Source organism: Macrotis lagotis, chromosome 8 (genome assembly GCF_037893015.1).
Source record: "Macrotis lagotis isolate mMagLag1 chromosome 8, bilby.v1.9.chrom.fasta, whole genome shotgun sequence".
Classification (NCBI taxonomy): domain Eukaryota; kingdom Metazoa; phylum Chordata; class Mammalia; order Peramelemorphia; family Peramelidae; genus Macrotis; species Macrotis lagotis.
In genome coordinates this window covers 138215012-138231993 of record NC_133665.1, presented here as the reverse complement: position 1 = coordinate 138231993, position 16982 = coordinate 138215012, and positions in this window count along the sequence as shown.

Sequence of the window (16982 nt, the reverse complement as noted above, 5' to 3'; positions counted from 1 at the left end):
TATGGTATATGTATGGATGGAACACTATTGTTCTATTAGAAGCCAGGAGGGATGGAAATTCAGGGAAACCCAGAAAGATTTCTATGGACTGATGCTGAGTGAGATGAACAGAACCAGAAGAACATTGTGCACCCTAGCACCAACATGGGGGTGATGACCAATCTTGAGAGACTTGCTCATTCCATTAGTGCAACAATCAGGCACAACACTTTAGTTTTCTTCCTTAAGGATATGATTTCTCTCTCATCACATTCAACTTAGATCAGTGTATACCTGGAAACAATGTAAAGACTAACAGATTGCCTCCTGGGGGGGCAGCAAGATTAGGGGGGAAAATTGTAAAAAATTCAAAATAGAAAAAATAAATGTTTCCCTTTGCATCTTCAGAATTTCATACCTGAGAGCTTTCTATGCCTCTTCATCTGACCTTCCCTTGAAGAATTTTAGTCCTTTAGTCCTATCTACCCTTCTTCTGAATCATACTGTTTTCTCAACCTCTAAGATATATACCAAAATATGTTCTACTCCTTTCTTTATCACAAATTCTAGTGCACTTCCTTGCAAGGTTCCTGCTTTTTCTACCCCAATAATGAGTTGTGCCATGATAGTGAAAATAAAATCCAGAACAGAATTTTACCTTGTTGGTTTCTCTGCATTTTTAAGGGGTTCTGGCCAGAAACTCAAAGGGTCTTCCTCACCCAGACTGATTATTTTATAGGCAAACTAGACCATATTTTGCCTTAATTCTTACCTAACCTTTAATTACTGAATGAATTTTGCCTCAGGCTGAGGTCTAGGAAAGAACTTAGCTTAAGATGACCAAAGTCTCCCACTATATCCAGCATTATTGCCAGTTGTATTGACATATGTTTTGCCACTGGATTCTAGTGACTACAGGAGAGAGCGAGGCTGATGATTTTGCCCAGCTCTGCCTCATTTAAACCCAATTCACTTGCAAGCCAAGACATTACCTCCCTTATATCATTGGTCTTCTTTGAGAATGAAGGACAAATAATACAGCTGCATGACCCTGAGCAAATCATTTAATCTTAGTTTTTTTGGGGGGAGGGCTGGGCAATGGGGTTAAGTGACTTGTGCAAGGTCACACAGCTAAGGAAGTATTAAATGTCTGAGGTCACATTTCAACTCAGGTTCTCCTGACTCCAAGGCTGGTGCTCCTATCCACTTCACCACCTAGCTGCATCTGTAAAATGAACTGGAGAAGAAAATGACAAACCATTCCAGTATCTTTGTCAGGAAAATCCCAAATAAGTTCATGAAGAATCTGATATGACTGAAATGACTGAACAACAACAGCAGCAATCACAAAACTTATCCATAATCCTCCATGTCATGGCAATAATGGTAAACAGCTTAGGACCTTGGAAAGCTCCCTTGGGTCTTCATTAGACAATTAACTTCCTAACAAATTGACATACAGGGGATCCAGCATTCAACAATTTCTGAATGAATTTAACTGTAATCTATTCCACATCTCTCCATGATAAGTCTCTCATGCTACCTTGTAGATGTCAAATATTTGACCAAGTTGTTTCTGAAGCCTTTTCTTGACCTATCCCTGCCTCCTCAGAAACTACAACTATTGAGGACTTGGAAAATTCCTGGCACCATCAATAGCTTTGAAACATAATAGACATGGTTTTATCAGTGGAAAAAACATAACTTCCTTTGTTTAGCATTTGAAGTTCTTTATAACCCAGTGCCTTTCAATCTTTCTAGTTCTTTGGAACACTTTACTCTCCCCCAGGTCCTCTGTATTCTAGCTACATTTACCTACTTGTAGTTCCTTAGACACAAGACAATCTCCTGTATCTGTACCTTTTTATTGACTGTCCCCCTCACCTGGAATGTTTCATGACCTCTGCTTCTTAGTTTCACTGACTTCCTTCAAGTCTTACTTGCTTGGGGAAGCCTTTCTTCATCCCCCCTAGCTACTGATGCCCTTACACCTACTTTATCTTCATCTAGTATGTTATGCTGTCTTCCCATTAGACTATAAACTCCTGAAAGAAAGGATCCATTTTTCTTTCTCTTTTTATTTGTATATGAAGTCAATAGCACAATTCCTGGCACATTGTAAATACTTAATAGAGGCTTGTTGAAATATAGATATTATTAGATAGTCTTCCTTGCCAATGCATATTTCTTTCATTTCTTTTTTTTTATTGCCTTTCTGGAGCATTTATGATTAGAGTGGGCATCCTTGCTTCACCCTAATCATATTGAGAAAGCTTCCTGTATTTCTGCATTACAAATAAGCTAGCCTTGATTTTAAATAAATGCTTTTGATCATGCTTAGGACAGTTCCTTTCAATAATGTGCTTTCTTGCAGTTTTTAAAAAATATAAATGAATGCTATTTTTTACATAGACTTTTTCTGCATCAATTGATATAATCATGATTTTATTGTTCTGGCTATTCATATAATTTTTTATGCTAACTGATTTCCTAATATTGAACCATCCGGTAGTTGTAACATAAATCTAACATGATAATAATAGATATTTGGGGATATATAGTTGTCTTTTCTTTACCAGTATTTTAGGGAGTACTTTTGTATTAATGCTTATTAGTAATATTGGTGTAGGGTTCTCTTTCTTTGCTTCATCATTACCTCATATTAAAATGATTAGTCACATAGGATGCATAATAGGATTTCTTCTTTTTCTACTTTTGAAAAGTGTATATTCTATTGGAATTATTATTTCCTTACATGTTTGATAGTATTGATTTGGAAATTTATTTTGGTCCTGTAGTTTTCTATCCCTTCTCTCTCATTCTAATGGTAGTTCATTTATGGCTCCAAATTTTTTTTTTTCTGAGATTGTAATTATTTAGGTCTTTTCCTTTATATCTTATATGAGATTGAATTGTTTAGGTTATGTATTTATTTTTATTACCAGTATTTTATGGACTCTGTAGATATTCATTAAAATTTATTTGATTTCATATTTGTTAATATATTATTGGGAATAATAGTTTCTAATTTTCTTTATTTTCTTTTCAATTATTGCCACCTCCTCTCCTCAATTTTGACTTGGTCATTTGATTTTCTCTCAAAATTTAAAAACATAAATAGTTTTAAACATAAATTAAGTAAATAGCTAATACTTCACCAATTTATTGGTCTTTAAAAATTGTTTTGTTAACTACAAACAAGCATTTATTGCTTACTAACAGATAGGAATATAATAGAAGCAAAAAAGAAAGATAGCTCTGCCTTCAATGAACTTACCTTCTAATGGTGAAAGACGATACATAAAAGAAAGCAGAAAATGGGGTAAGAGTCCAGAGAATCAGGAGGGGAACTCAGAGAAGAATAAAGGAGTGAATGTTGTTGGTCTAGGTCCTTCCTCAAAATGGAGTTTCAGAAGAACTAACCAATCAAAATTTGCCTATTAGTTCAATTGTAATTTAACTTAAATTCTGTTCATCTTTAAAATAATTTTAAGCTATTTCTTTTTTTTAAATGTCATTTAAGGCAATGGGTTAAATGACTTGCCCAAGGTCACACAGCTAGGCAGTTATTAAGTGTCTGAGGCTGGATTTGAACTCAGGTCCCCCTGACTCCACTGGGCCACCTAGCTGCCCTATTTTAAGTTATTTGTAAGATTTTGTCTTCTAACAACTCATTATTTAGGAAAACTTTTCATCTTTATTTGGCTAGCATCTTTGGTTCATATATCTTTTATTGAATACAATTTTTATATCCTTGTAGTCTCTAAAGAATGCATTTAAAATTTCTCCCTGTCTTTTTTCCTTCTAAGACCATGATCAATTTATGTATAAGTATATAAATATGAAAAATAAATATTCTCTAATATACCTATTCATTACTTTCTGAAGGCCCATCAAATTCTTATTTTCTATCACTTTAAGACTATAATTTTCATCTTGTTTATATTTTTGTTATATTTGTCAGTCAGAGACATGAATGACAGACAGTTATCAAGACAGACAAATACCTTTTGGTAAAGTCCTTCAAAAAACTGGCAAGCCCAGAAACTATTGAGTTTTAACTGAATCTGGAGGCTGGACAATGTAAGGAGTAGCTTCCTGTATTCCAGAGAAGGAAAGATGTATCCCAGGTTAAGTCAAATCCTGGGACTGGGCATGAATTTGGGAGGAGAAAGGCAGAAGTATTTGGAGGGGACTGATTAAGGGAAGAAACAAGAAAAGAAACCAAGGCATTTTGCTTAGGATATAACCCCTCATCTTAACAAATCTTTCTTTTGAATAAAGTCTAGTTTACAGAATCATATTTCAGTCATGGAGTCCATACTACCAAATTTCACTCCCTCCTTGTAGGAGGAATTCTAGTTCACCTTGCTTGTTAGGACAAATCAGAAGTTCTGTCATCCTTGGTAGAAATTCCAAATTCGACACTAATATGTTCCAAAACAACTTGACAAAACCCTGTCATTCTATCATAACATGGAGTTATATGGCCCGCAATCTAATGTACTATGTGGTAACTAGGATTAATTATTGACATGACTCAAAGAACTTTGTGCAGGTATTGTGTTCAAGATTATAAATCACTGAACTTTTGAACTGGAAGAGATCTGACCCATTTTACAGAAGAGCAAATCTTAATTCCACCCAGTTCAGGAGCTCATTTGGGGCGTTTTGCTTCATGTCTTTCCCAAGAACATCTACCCAATATATTCGACTACTTCCTCTGTTTATTTTAAGTTTTCTCGTGAATGGAATAGATTGGGAAGCAGCATGTTGCTGTACAAAGAATTCTGTTTGGAGCTAGAAGACATAGGTTCTCTGTTTCAATATCTCTAAAACAGGGGTGGCTAGGTAGCGCAGTGGATAGAGCACTGGTCCTGGAGTCAGGAGTAGCTGAGTTCAAATCTGGCCTCAGACACTTAATAATTACCTAGCTGAGTGGCTTTAGGCAAACCACTTAACCCCATTGCCTTGCAAAAACCTAAAAAAAAAATCTCTAAAATGAGGGAGTCAGACAAAGCAGCCTATCTGGAAATCACTGCTACTCAACAAGACTATGAACTCCCTCATGGAATGGAAGATCTTCTTGGAGTCCTGAAGAGTGTGGTCTGCAAGTCCAGAAGTCAGGCAGTAGGACTGACAAAATCTGGGGTTGCACCAGGACAGCAGCAGCAGGTGGAAAAACTTGGTGGCAGGGGGAGGGAAGGGAAAATCCCTACCAAGTATAGTGTTCTTTCTTCTTCTGAAAAAAAGAACTTCAGCTATTGAGATCCCCTACATTCATTCTCTCTCTCTCTCTCTCTCTCTCTCTCTCTCTCTCTCTCTCTCTCTCTCTCTCTCTCTCTCTCTCTCTCTCCCTCCCTCCCTCCCTTCCTCCCTCTCTCCCTCCTTCCATCACCTTCCCTGCTCCCTCCCACTAGGCTTTACAAAACTTGGGAAAAAGTCTTATGAGATCTGAGCTTATGTAGACTGTCCTCAATGGGACTACACCATCATTTGCTATGCTCCATATACCTTACACTCTGCTGATATTTAGTGGATGGTTGAACAAAGTTATCTCCATGGTCTCATCTGTCTTGTAAGCCTTTAACAAATATAGGAGATACCTTATTTGAGGAGAAATTTTAAGGATACATTGTGTTCTGAGTAAAATGGTTTTTGAAATTCAAAATAACAGACATGAGAGGTTCTTAAATTATAATTTATATATACTATAAAGTATATAGTTATGGTATGTAACTACACATCTTCAGTTATATAACACAGTCTTATATGGTTATGAGAATGCTATTGAATAAATTTCTTTCTAAACTACATTTATTATACACAATATATTTACTATATATTATATATATCTACCTATATATACTATACAACTATATCTACTACGTACTATAGATACATACTATATAAATAGATACCATAATTATGTTACATATATTATAAACATAGCACATACATAAATATATATCATATATTTATATATGATTTATAAACACATACATATGTAAATATATATTACCACATGTTTACTACTAAGAATGAATGAAAAAATTAAGTTCAAGAAGAATTTGAATTACTTGCAAATAGACTGATAATTGGCAGATCCAGGATTAGAATCCAGTTCCAATGCTTGCTGGCACAATGATCTTCTGTTTTCTCAATTGACCAGGCATTGTTCACATGAAGGAATCATGACTTTTCACTTTTTAACTATAGCTTTGGCACAGCAGAGGGCAGTGAAAGACTATCCTTGGATGTCATATCTCAGCTCCATAGAGACCAGGCATGACAGGATCCAGGTTGACTGGAGAGAGAACAAGTAGAATTTAGGTTATATTAATGAGGATGTGCTGTCCTAGCTTTGCTCACTTTCCTTAGGCAGTTTGGTGCCAACCCCAGCTGGGCTGTGAAAAATAAAAGAGAAACTCAGTTGCCTCCTTAGCAGTAATAAAACCACAGTAAAGAGGGGGAGAAAAGCCTGGACCTGGTAACAAATTCAAGGGGAGGCACCAGATCATATAGCTCTCTGCTTCTAGCTCATAGATTCCAACCCAGCTCAAGCTCCATCCAGTTCTTAGATTTTTTTTTCAAGGCAATGGGGCTAAGTGGCTTGCCCAAGGTCACACAGCTAAGTAATTATCAAGTGTCTGAAGTCGGATTTGAACCCAGGTACCCCTGACTCCAAGACCGGTGCTCTATTCACTGCGCCACCTACCTGCCCCTCCATCCAGTTCTTACTTTCTCTGTTCCAAGCTCCTGTCTCTAACATCCTCTGTTGTAGTTCCTTCCAATACTAACATTAGATCCTCGAAGCCCCTCAGTTCTAACATTCTATATTTTAGTCCTTTTTATATTTTTCCAGATTCTGAGGTCCTTTCTGGCTCTACCATCCTACATTCTAAATGATCTTTTAAGTTTTGGCACTTTGTGCTCTAAGGTCCCTAGTAACACTTTATGTTCTAAGACTCTTTCCTATGATTCTGTGATTTCAGGACTGGAATAAAGGAAATTTCCTACTAGATAGCTTCCAGGATCTGCTTTTTTTTTTTTTTTTGGAGTGTTTACACGGGCTTCCTGCATCACAGGATTACTACTTCATACTGGTTTATATTATATTATTTAGCCTCCCCAAAACTACAAGGCTTTTATTGAAGTGGCAGCAATTTATAATTCAGTAATAAAGATGACCCTAAGGTGTAATCAGCTCGTTACTTGTTAATAATTTCATAATGATGATGACTCCTTTTCCTCTATAAAACTCATAATCCAAACCCATTTTTGGCATGAAAGTGATCCTAGTTTCTCAAAGGCCTATACTAGTAAAAAAAAGTCTAGCAGTTCTATCAAGTTGGAAAGGTTTTAAATAAAAGAGAAAAATCTGTCCTGGATGCTGATTAATTTTTTTTTGCTAGAGAAAAATTTAAAGAACATACATTAAGTCATAGAGGGATTATAATTTGTATCAGATGAGACAGAAAATTCCTACAATAACAAAATAATTGATCTTTGAAATATTGAAGTATTTTAGATTACCAGGACCTTACATGAGATATAATTAAATTTATCTGTGATAATTGTATCTGTGCCTAGCTTAGGACACATTTTAGGTCAGTATCCACTTGGAACCATAATTTATGAGTCCCCACTTTTTTACCAGCTGGCTGGAGGATGGAGTAATTCAAAATATGACATTTAAGTAAACAACATAAGTTAAAAAGAAATATTTTCCAAACACTTTAGAAGATATTTTCTCATAGATTACTGTACCAACAGTGGGAGGAAGGATGCTCATAGGGAACAATAACATACAAGGTAGAGACAAATATAGGGAGCATCTATGACCAGAGAAGAATCTAAGCAGAGAAGCCAGCAAAGAAAACCAGTTAATAATAGAAAACAAGTCTTCAGGTTGATTTTTTTTTAGGTTTTTGCAAGGCAAATGGGGTTAAGTGGCTTGCCCAAGGCCACACAGTTAGGTAATTATTAAGTGTCTGAGGCCGGATTTGAACCCAGGTACTCCTGACTCCAGGGCTGGTGCTTTATCCACTGTGCCACCTAGCCACCATAGGTTGAATTTTTTTTAAATGAGATATACACACATACACAAAGACTTTTAAAGTATATTTTGGGCACTTGTTTTATTTGAAGATCTGTCCCCTGTGGAGGACAAAGAAGTAGAAGACAGGGTTGCTACACTCCTTGGGTTTAAAGTCTAGTTGGGAACCCCCTGTTTCTTCCCATCCTGGATTTAGGATTAGCATTTTGAGGTATGAATCCCAGTACAGCTAGTACATGTGTGACATTGAATAAATCATTTAAACTCTCTGGACCTCAGTTCCCCCCCCCCAAATAAAGATTACACAAAATCTCTAACATTTCTCCTACTTTTTATGATGTGTGACATAAACACTAGCAAAGTTAAATAGCATGAAAGGATTTAAATAATGGTTCCAGACAACAATAGACAAGCTGCCACACAGCAGTACATGATTAATTGCCAAATTAATTATAGAGACAACAATTGCTATAGGAGTTCAGAGGAAGGTGGAAACAAAACACCTGAATCTTGTTTGCCATCACTCCTGAGTCACACAGAGCCATAGGCTGTCAGAACTGGAAAGCAACTTAGACAAAAGTGAATCCAAGCTCTTCTTTTTACAAAAAAAGAAACTGAGGTTAAGTGATGAAGTATTCAATTAGAGACTGAGCCAGAATCAATGACCTCCAACTGGAAGGGACTTAAGGGGCCAAGTCCAGCTCTCTTACTTTATGGATGTCAAGATTCAAGTCAGAGAGGTTCAAGTCTCAAAGGTAAAAGTTTCAGTTTTCTTGGCTTCTATTAACTGTTAAATGTAGAGGGCTTGGGGGAGGGGGTGCAGCTAGATGGTGCAGTGGACAGAACACCAGCCCTGGAGTCAGGAAAGACCTGAATCCAAATTCAACCTCAAACACTTGATACTTACTAGCTGTGTGACCTTGGGTCACCCCATTACCACACAGAAAGAGAGAGAGAGAAAGAGAGAGAGAGAGAGAGAGAGAGAGAGAGAGAGAGAGAGAGGATAATAGAGAGCTAGAATGGAAGGAATGCACCTCTTAGAACCCCTAGTTTCTTTCAAAGCTTAAACCACCTTTTAGATGAGGTCTTTCCTGGTACTCCAAGCTGCTTCTTCCATCTCTCTCTCTCTCTCTCTCTCTCTCTCTCTCTCTCTCTCTCTCTCTCTCTCTCTCTCCATATATATATATATATATATATACACATATATATATGTATATATATATATATTCACATAATGTCTTCAAAGCTAGACTATATAGACTCCTTGAGGACAAGAACTATTTAATTTTTGTCTTTTTTAGCTTCAATGTGTCTGGCACATAATAAATGGTCCTTAATAAATGTCTACTAAATTGATTAAAAGTCAAACCTCTTCATTTTACAAAGAACCACAGATCTAGTCCCTGCATTTTTAGATGAGGATATTGAAGATCATTGAAAAGGGAAGGGACTTTCCCAAGATCATACAGCTAACTAAGGGTAGGATCAAGAGTCAAAGCAAGTCAAAACCATTCCAAATTCAATGTTCTTTCTACCACAAAGATTATCCTCATCATGATACCTCCTTCCAGAGCTCTGACCCTGATTCCGGGGTCCTAGATGCATTTTCAAATCCAAGGGTCTATAGGAAGCAGAAAAGAGACCAAGCCAACACTCCCTGACACTGGGTTGGACTCTCTTCTTTGTTTCAAATGAATGTCTATGCATCATACTACCAAACCTCTGGATCATGGGCACTAGTCACTCTTCACCCCCAAGATCTGGGTCACTTACTGACCTCAGGATTTCCAGATCTCTGATCGATTCCCAATTTGGGTCACCACTGACTTCCTTAGATAACTCACTAGAATTTAAATTGGAACTTAAAAACACCATATGTAGTCTTTCATTGGGCCTTGACAAATGAACTTGAGAAGAAAGTATGGTGTCCATTTTATAGATGGTGAATATCAGTGATTTATATCTGGAAGAACCCTTAGAGCTCATCTATTCCAAATCCCTTCATTTTTTATAGAGGAGAAAAGAATGTCAAATGACCTATTCATGGTCACACAGATAACAAATAGCAGACCCAAGAGCAAGGACCACTCCTTTAATTTCAATTATAATGACCTTTATTTTCTACCACTCAATCTTCTCCATTGCTCCAGATGTAAGACATCAGTCAATGGCCAGGTAATGGAGGTGGAGATTTTAGGGTACCAGGTCTCCTGCCTGAATCCTCCCTATAGAAGGAGATGCTAGGGCTACCAAGAAATAAGGCACAACCCATTTGGACCAAAGGAATTTGGTGACACCAATCACTATGGATATAGTACTGAACTTGTAGTCAATAAGACCTTATTTTGAACCCTGCCTTAGCCACTTAATGACTTAACAGGTAATTTGGCCTCTTTCAACCTCAGTTTTCTCATCTGTAAAATGAAAATAATAATGGTATCTATTTTATATGACTTCAACTTCCTCATCTGTAAAATTAGAAGGTTGGAATCAATAGTCTCTAAGGTCCCTAAATCTATAATCTTATGGATTTCTCATTCAACTCTGCCTTTTTTTAAACCATTTCTCATCTCTGTATCTATGCACAGCTTGTTTCCTAGTGTAGAATACACCCCTTTCTCACCTCTGTCTGTGGTAATGCCTTTGAAAATTTTATAGAATGAAGGGGGTATAGTCAGACTGAAGAAGAGTAAATGCTCCACATTTCAAAAAAGAAAGGAAATTATAGTCTACAAACTAAACAGTGTGTCCCAAAAGTCTTAGTGCAGGTTAGCTTATTTACTTTATTTGTTTACTTACTTAAATAAGCTAAAACTTTGGGACATCCTATAATAAGTAATGATAATAATAATAGTATAGCTAACATTTACATAACATCTATTATGTGCCAGCCATGGTGCTAATATAGAACATAGATTTAATTCTCCTTCCTTATTAACGTTTTAACGGCATAAAGATTTCCAATAAATTTGATGTTACTTTCTGTAAAAATTATGGGAATATATCATTAAAGGGATAGTGAATATCTACACTATTCTTACAGATAAAATACAAGCAATGGGCTAGAGAGGTATAAAATTAGGTGGTTTTAATACTAGTTGAATGATAGATTCAAGAGTAGCCATTAAGATTCAATGTCAACTTAGGAGGTCTCCATTCTACTTCCCCAGGGATATGTATTGGTCTTCTGCTATTTAATATTTTTATCAGTGATTTGGCCAAAGACAAAACAGTGTGTGCATCAAATTTGCAGATGACTAAAAGGGACAGCAAATACAATGAATGAAAAAGTTAGAATTAAAAATTATTTTGACAGGCTAGAATCTGGGTCAAATTTAATAAGATTAAATTCAGCAAGGTAAATGCAAAGCATTACTCTTGGGTTCAAACAATCTATTTTACAAATAAAGAGATCTAGAGTCTACCCTTAGTTAGCTGTATGATCTTGGGAAAGTCCCTTCCCTTTTCAATGATCTTCAATATCCTCATCTAAAAATGCAGGGACTAGATCTGTGGTTCTTAAAATATCAGACTCCAGGGGGATCCCCAAAATGCTTTCAAGAACTCTGTGAAGACCCAGCATATAGGACATAGTAAACACTTAATAAATTCCCATTAGTTGTCTGTATGATATATACTATTTCCATAATAATTACAAAGATGTTTTAACTTCTAACATTCTAAATATAGATAGATATAGCCCAGTCCTACTGAGGGTCCATAATAGTTTTATGTATAAAGGGGTTCTAAGACAAAAAAATTGAAGAAATGCTGGAAAGATGATTTCTATCTTGAAATTCTTTGATCCTCAGTTCAGGGTAGATCGAAGAAGACTGATTGGTAGCCCCTGGCTCACTCATGACAGGCATACACAATCTCACAAAGCCTCCCCAAGGGCAAAAGAGGAAAGGCATGTCCACATCTGTCTCCTCTACAGACTTATTCTTTTCCCAGAGCTTCATCATATCCTTCTGGACCAAAGTCTCCAAAGCCATCTGTCATTGGCATAGAGCTTGAGGTAAGAGATTGATGGCCACATGAATCACAGCTACTGCTCATGCCCAAGGGCAGAGAGTCAGGGAACCCATCTTCCTTCCTACTGCTATCTTCCTTGTGGCATTTCTGCAGTTGTTAAATTACTTTGTTTACCCCAGGACCCCTCTGAAACAATGAGTATCCACCTTTTCTATTAAGTTTTCCCTGACTAGTTAATTCATCTCTGAAATGCCTAATTTGTCATCCTCTGCTTCTCTAGCCTGAATTCACCCGGCCAGTCCTTATTATCTGCCCTCTGGCAGAGGTTTCCAGTCCATGCTAATCAACCTCCTTGAACCCTTCAGAAAGCATCACGAGTTAGTCAGCTTAGCCCTTGTCTGTCTTCTCATTGTTTCCTCCAACTAGACTATGCCCTTCAAAGAAGCAAGTCACGTGGTTGACTGAAGATTGAGTTTATAGGGTCAGCCAGGGTTACTCAGTGGGATCTCTGTCCCTGGTACTGCAAGTATGCCTCAGGTCTTGATTCAGTAACTTTCTTAAACTCAATGCATTATTGGAGAACTAGTTTCTCTTTTTTTTCTTCATATAACTCAATTGGGAGCTGAGAACTCATTCCAATTGAATCTAAGGGCTCAGAGAGGTAAGAGGTGGCTTGCTATGGTGGTTGCACTGGTGGTCATGACACCTGACTCCATGACCATCTCTAGTTTGTTCTGTGACCTGGAATAAGATCCTTCTCTTCTAAAATCCTCAGTTTCTTCCTCTGTTAAAATGAGGGACCTTTACTATCCCCTTCTGCCTTGACATTCTATGACTTGAAATCTCCTCTCTTCTTGGCATCTCAATTTTCTTCTTCTATAATGGGAAGATAGCATGACCTAGTAGTTGGGGACATGGCACTGGAATCAGGAATACCCTGAGTTCAAGTCCCACCTCTGACACATACTGGTTGTGTGATCTTGGATAAATCATTTAACCCCTTAGCAGATCAGGAAATTGACTCTCAGAATCACAGAGAAACTGCCAGTTTTCCTTGGTGGAGGGAGTTTCCTCATTGGAAGCTCCTTAAATCAGTGAAGGCAAGGTTCTAAAACAACAAAATGTGGAGGATAATCCTTGTCACCATTTTTCCATCTTTGGGTAGGGTTAGGGGATGGCCCCATGATTTCACTGTTATAGAGACATCCTTAGAGCACTGAGTGCTTTCGTCCAGCTCATACAACCAGGACATAGCTAAATGAACCCAGGTCTCCTTGGCTTCAGGTCCAACTTTCTATTGCCATACTTCCCCTTTAGTGCTAGACAGAACACAGATGCCCAGATCCAAATCTAGCCTCTCCCTTCCCCCTCCTCCCCACTCCACACAAGTTTATGACTTTGTACTTGGAGTAGAAAATGCTCCAGAGCTACCCTTCAGCAATTGGGGCAGGTCTACTCCATTAAAAGAATGCTGATAGTATCAGGAACTTGGTGATTTAGATGAGGTGTCTGGGGTCAGTGGCCAAGTACATATGTATAATGAGATCTACTTCAGCTGCTAATAAAATTAGCCTTGCATAAGGTTGAAATGGAAGAAGAGGAGGCCCAGAAGTGAGTGGAATTCAGCCTAAAAGATATGAGGTTGGGGTATTCAGCCTCTGGTTCTTTATTCTACTATACCCTTTCTCCCCCCACAAGTTGGGTTGGGATGGAATGGGGTGGGAAATGAGCTTTCCTTAAACTTGTTGATGGTATTTTGGGGGTCAGGGAAGAATAGCTCAATTATGACTTTATCCTGAAAAAAAGTTTCCCAAGTTAGAGAGAGTTTAAGGAACTCACCAAGGGCCCCTCATTGCACAGGGGGCTCATAGATGGGAACCTGAATAACACTGGAGCCAGCTTGGTCAGCTATTGGAGCAGCAGCAGGAAAGAGAAGGTGAAGGAGACTTGAGGAGGAAGCAGTGCAGGGGAAACATAATTAGTTCAACAAATCGCTACTGATGTGCTGAGCAGGTAGTTTTCAGGGAAAACAATATTTATGAAACAAAACCAGTGTCTGGGATGGTCAGAACAAGCTCTAATGGCCTCGGTCCATTAGAAGATCTAGAAATAACTCAACGGGACTACCATAGAGTGCTGTCACACTGGCTTATCAGAAACCCTTAAGACTTGGGTTTGAATCCTGTCTATCATTGTACTAATGAGTGACCTTGGTGAAGTTATTTAAATTCTGGGCCTCATTTTCCTCAACTGAAAGATGAGATTTCAAATCTGACCTCAGGCACTTACTACCTGTGTGACCCTGGGCAAGTCATTTAAACCTGTTTGCCTCAGTTTCCTCATTTGTAAAATAAGCTGGAGAAGAAAGTGGCAAAAAAAACCCTAAAAAAATAAAAACCCAACAGGGATCATGAAGGGTCGACACAACTGAAATAACTGAACAATAGCAACAAGATGGGATTGGATTAAATGATGTTTAAAATCCCTTCTAACCCTAAATCTCCATTTTTACAAATGGACCAAAGTCTCCCTTTCACTTGCCAGCCTTTGGGCAATTGGTATGCAGAGAAGGAAGTGACTTATCTAAAGTCACTCAGCTTATTAGAGACAAGAGATGATGCATTAGAGATAACTCTGTATTTGGAGTCACAAGATCTGGGTTTTTGAATCTTGTTTCTGACATTGACCATCATTGCGACTTTGGCAGATCATTTTCCTTTCTCTAGCCATTAGGTTATAGGATCGTTAGAATCACAAATTAGAACTGGAAAGTCCTTACAGGTCATTGAGTCCAATCCCCTTTATTTGTGAATGAGGAAACTGATGACCAAAGAAGTTTGACTTGGCCGAGGTCATACAGCTAGCTAGTGTCCAAGCCAGTTCAAGCCTAGGTCTTCTCGACTGCCGAGAGTTCATTGCTTTATCCACTAAACCATGTAGCCTTGAATTTTCTCATTTGCATGCGGTGGCAGTTGAATTCAATGAACTAAAAAGACTCTTCACCTCTTGTCTATGATCCTAGGTATACAGGTCTCCCAGCCCCAGGGCTAGTTCATTTTTTTTTTTTTTACCATTTTATGGGGTAAAAAAATCATGATTATAGAATTTAGAATGGGAAATGACCTAGCAAACCTCTAGTGTAACTCATTTTAGAGATAAAGAAACTGGGACCTGGAGAGGGGCTGTGATTGGTCCTTGGTCAAGCAGTACTACTGAATACAGGTCCTTTCCAAACAGAATATTCTGGCTACTCCTGGTCACTGCTTCACTTAAGGATTATGTTTCTAATACTCTCTCCTTTATCTCTTGGGAGATACCAGGCCATTGACTATTATGAGGCTAATATCCTACCCTTCCACATCACTTTGGTTCATTATGACTTTCTCCCTGCCCCCAAACCCCCACAAAGGGGACAATGAATAAAACAAACTTACAGTTCATACTTTTGGGGCTTTCCTTTAATAAAGATGAGAGGGCATTGCTAGCTAGAAGGATTCCATTGGAAGCAATTTTACATTGTTTTTTTTTTTTTCTAGTTAATATCTTGTCATGCTCAGTCTTTGGAAACTAAAACCTAAATTCCGAGTTGTAAAAGTTTAATCATGTCATTTAAAATAAAACAACCCATTAGTGTTTAGGAGTTCTAATATCATTGCACATCCAGAGACTTGATGTCTTTAGCTTTGGGACGAGGCAGGGTTAATTGTGGCCATAACTATGAGGAACCTGGCAATTTAAAATGGAGTAGATTCATCATTTATAATCCACTTTTCACCCAAGAGGTTTTCAAAATAAGCTTACCATCTAAGTCCCTTTTCATCTACGTACTCATCTTGTAGGATCAGATAAGGCTCTGGTATTTGTCTAAACAAAGTTAGAGGATTAACTTCCTGCCTCTTAGATTTTAGTCTATACCAAAGATTCTTCTGTACCTGGAGCTCCAGAATTTATTTTATTTTATTTTTTTAAATTATCTTGATAACTGTTATTTTTTATATAAATGGTTTCATTTATAATTCTATGTATTTTATTTAATCTATGCTTTTAAAAACATTCTGAGGAGTCTGCAGACTTCATTAGACTGCCAGAAAAAGTCCAGGACCCCTGGTCCAAATAAATAACTCTTTAGTTTGCCTTCTAATAATACAGTTGATAGATAGGATTGGCCCTTGACATTATATGGTTAGCTGCCTCACCTCTCCTCTGCTTTTTCTCCTTCAGGCTTTCTGTGCCCTTTTATTCTTTCCTCTTTCCATCTATTGTCAGGAAAAGATAAGCCAAGGGTTATTTATCCTTCATCGCATTCAATTATTCATTCATTCAAACAAGTCTTTATTAAACACCTACTATATGCCAGAAAGGAAATGGCCATTGTTATCTAGCTGAATTAAATATTATCTAACGTTTCTTATCATTCTTTATTCTAATATTCTTGATCTTGAAGCCTTTTCCAACTTTTACATTCTAAGCAAAAGTTACATTCTATTCTTTCTGACAGGCTACATTTCTCAACCTCCTTGACTTTGTAGAAGGAAAAATACCATGACCTATGAAAAGGATCAATCAGTCACTAAGAAGGATTTAAAAGGAGGGAGAGACTCAGAAGGAGAAAAGAGAGGACCAGGCAGACCTTCAGAATATCCCTGAAAACCAATCACCCAGACAGCTAGCTACACTTAAATAGGATAAGAGGACAATAGATTTAGATCACAGATGAACATAGAAGTCATTTAGTCTAATACGCTCATTTTACAGATAATAAAACTGAGACCCTAGAAAGGTAAAGGGAAAAAAACAAACAAACCTGTAGGGTTAGAAAGGCACAAAATGATCAAATTGAGATTTGAATTCCTATTCTTTCTCCAAAAACAGTGATTTTCTATTATACCACATTTAGACAAGTCTTGTCTTTTGGACAGTCAATGCTATAAATCCAAATTCCTTTTTTTAAGGTTTTTGCAAGGCAATG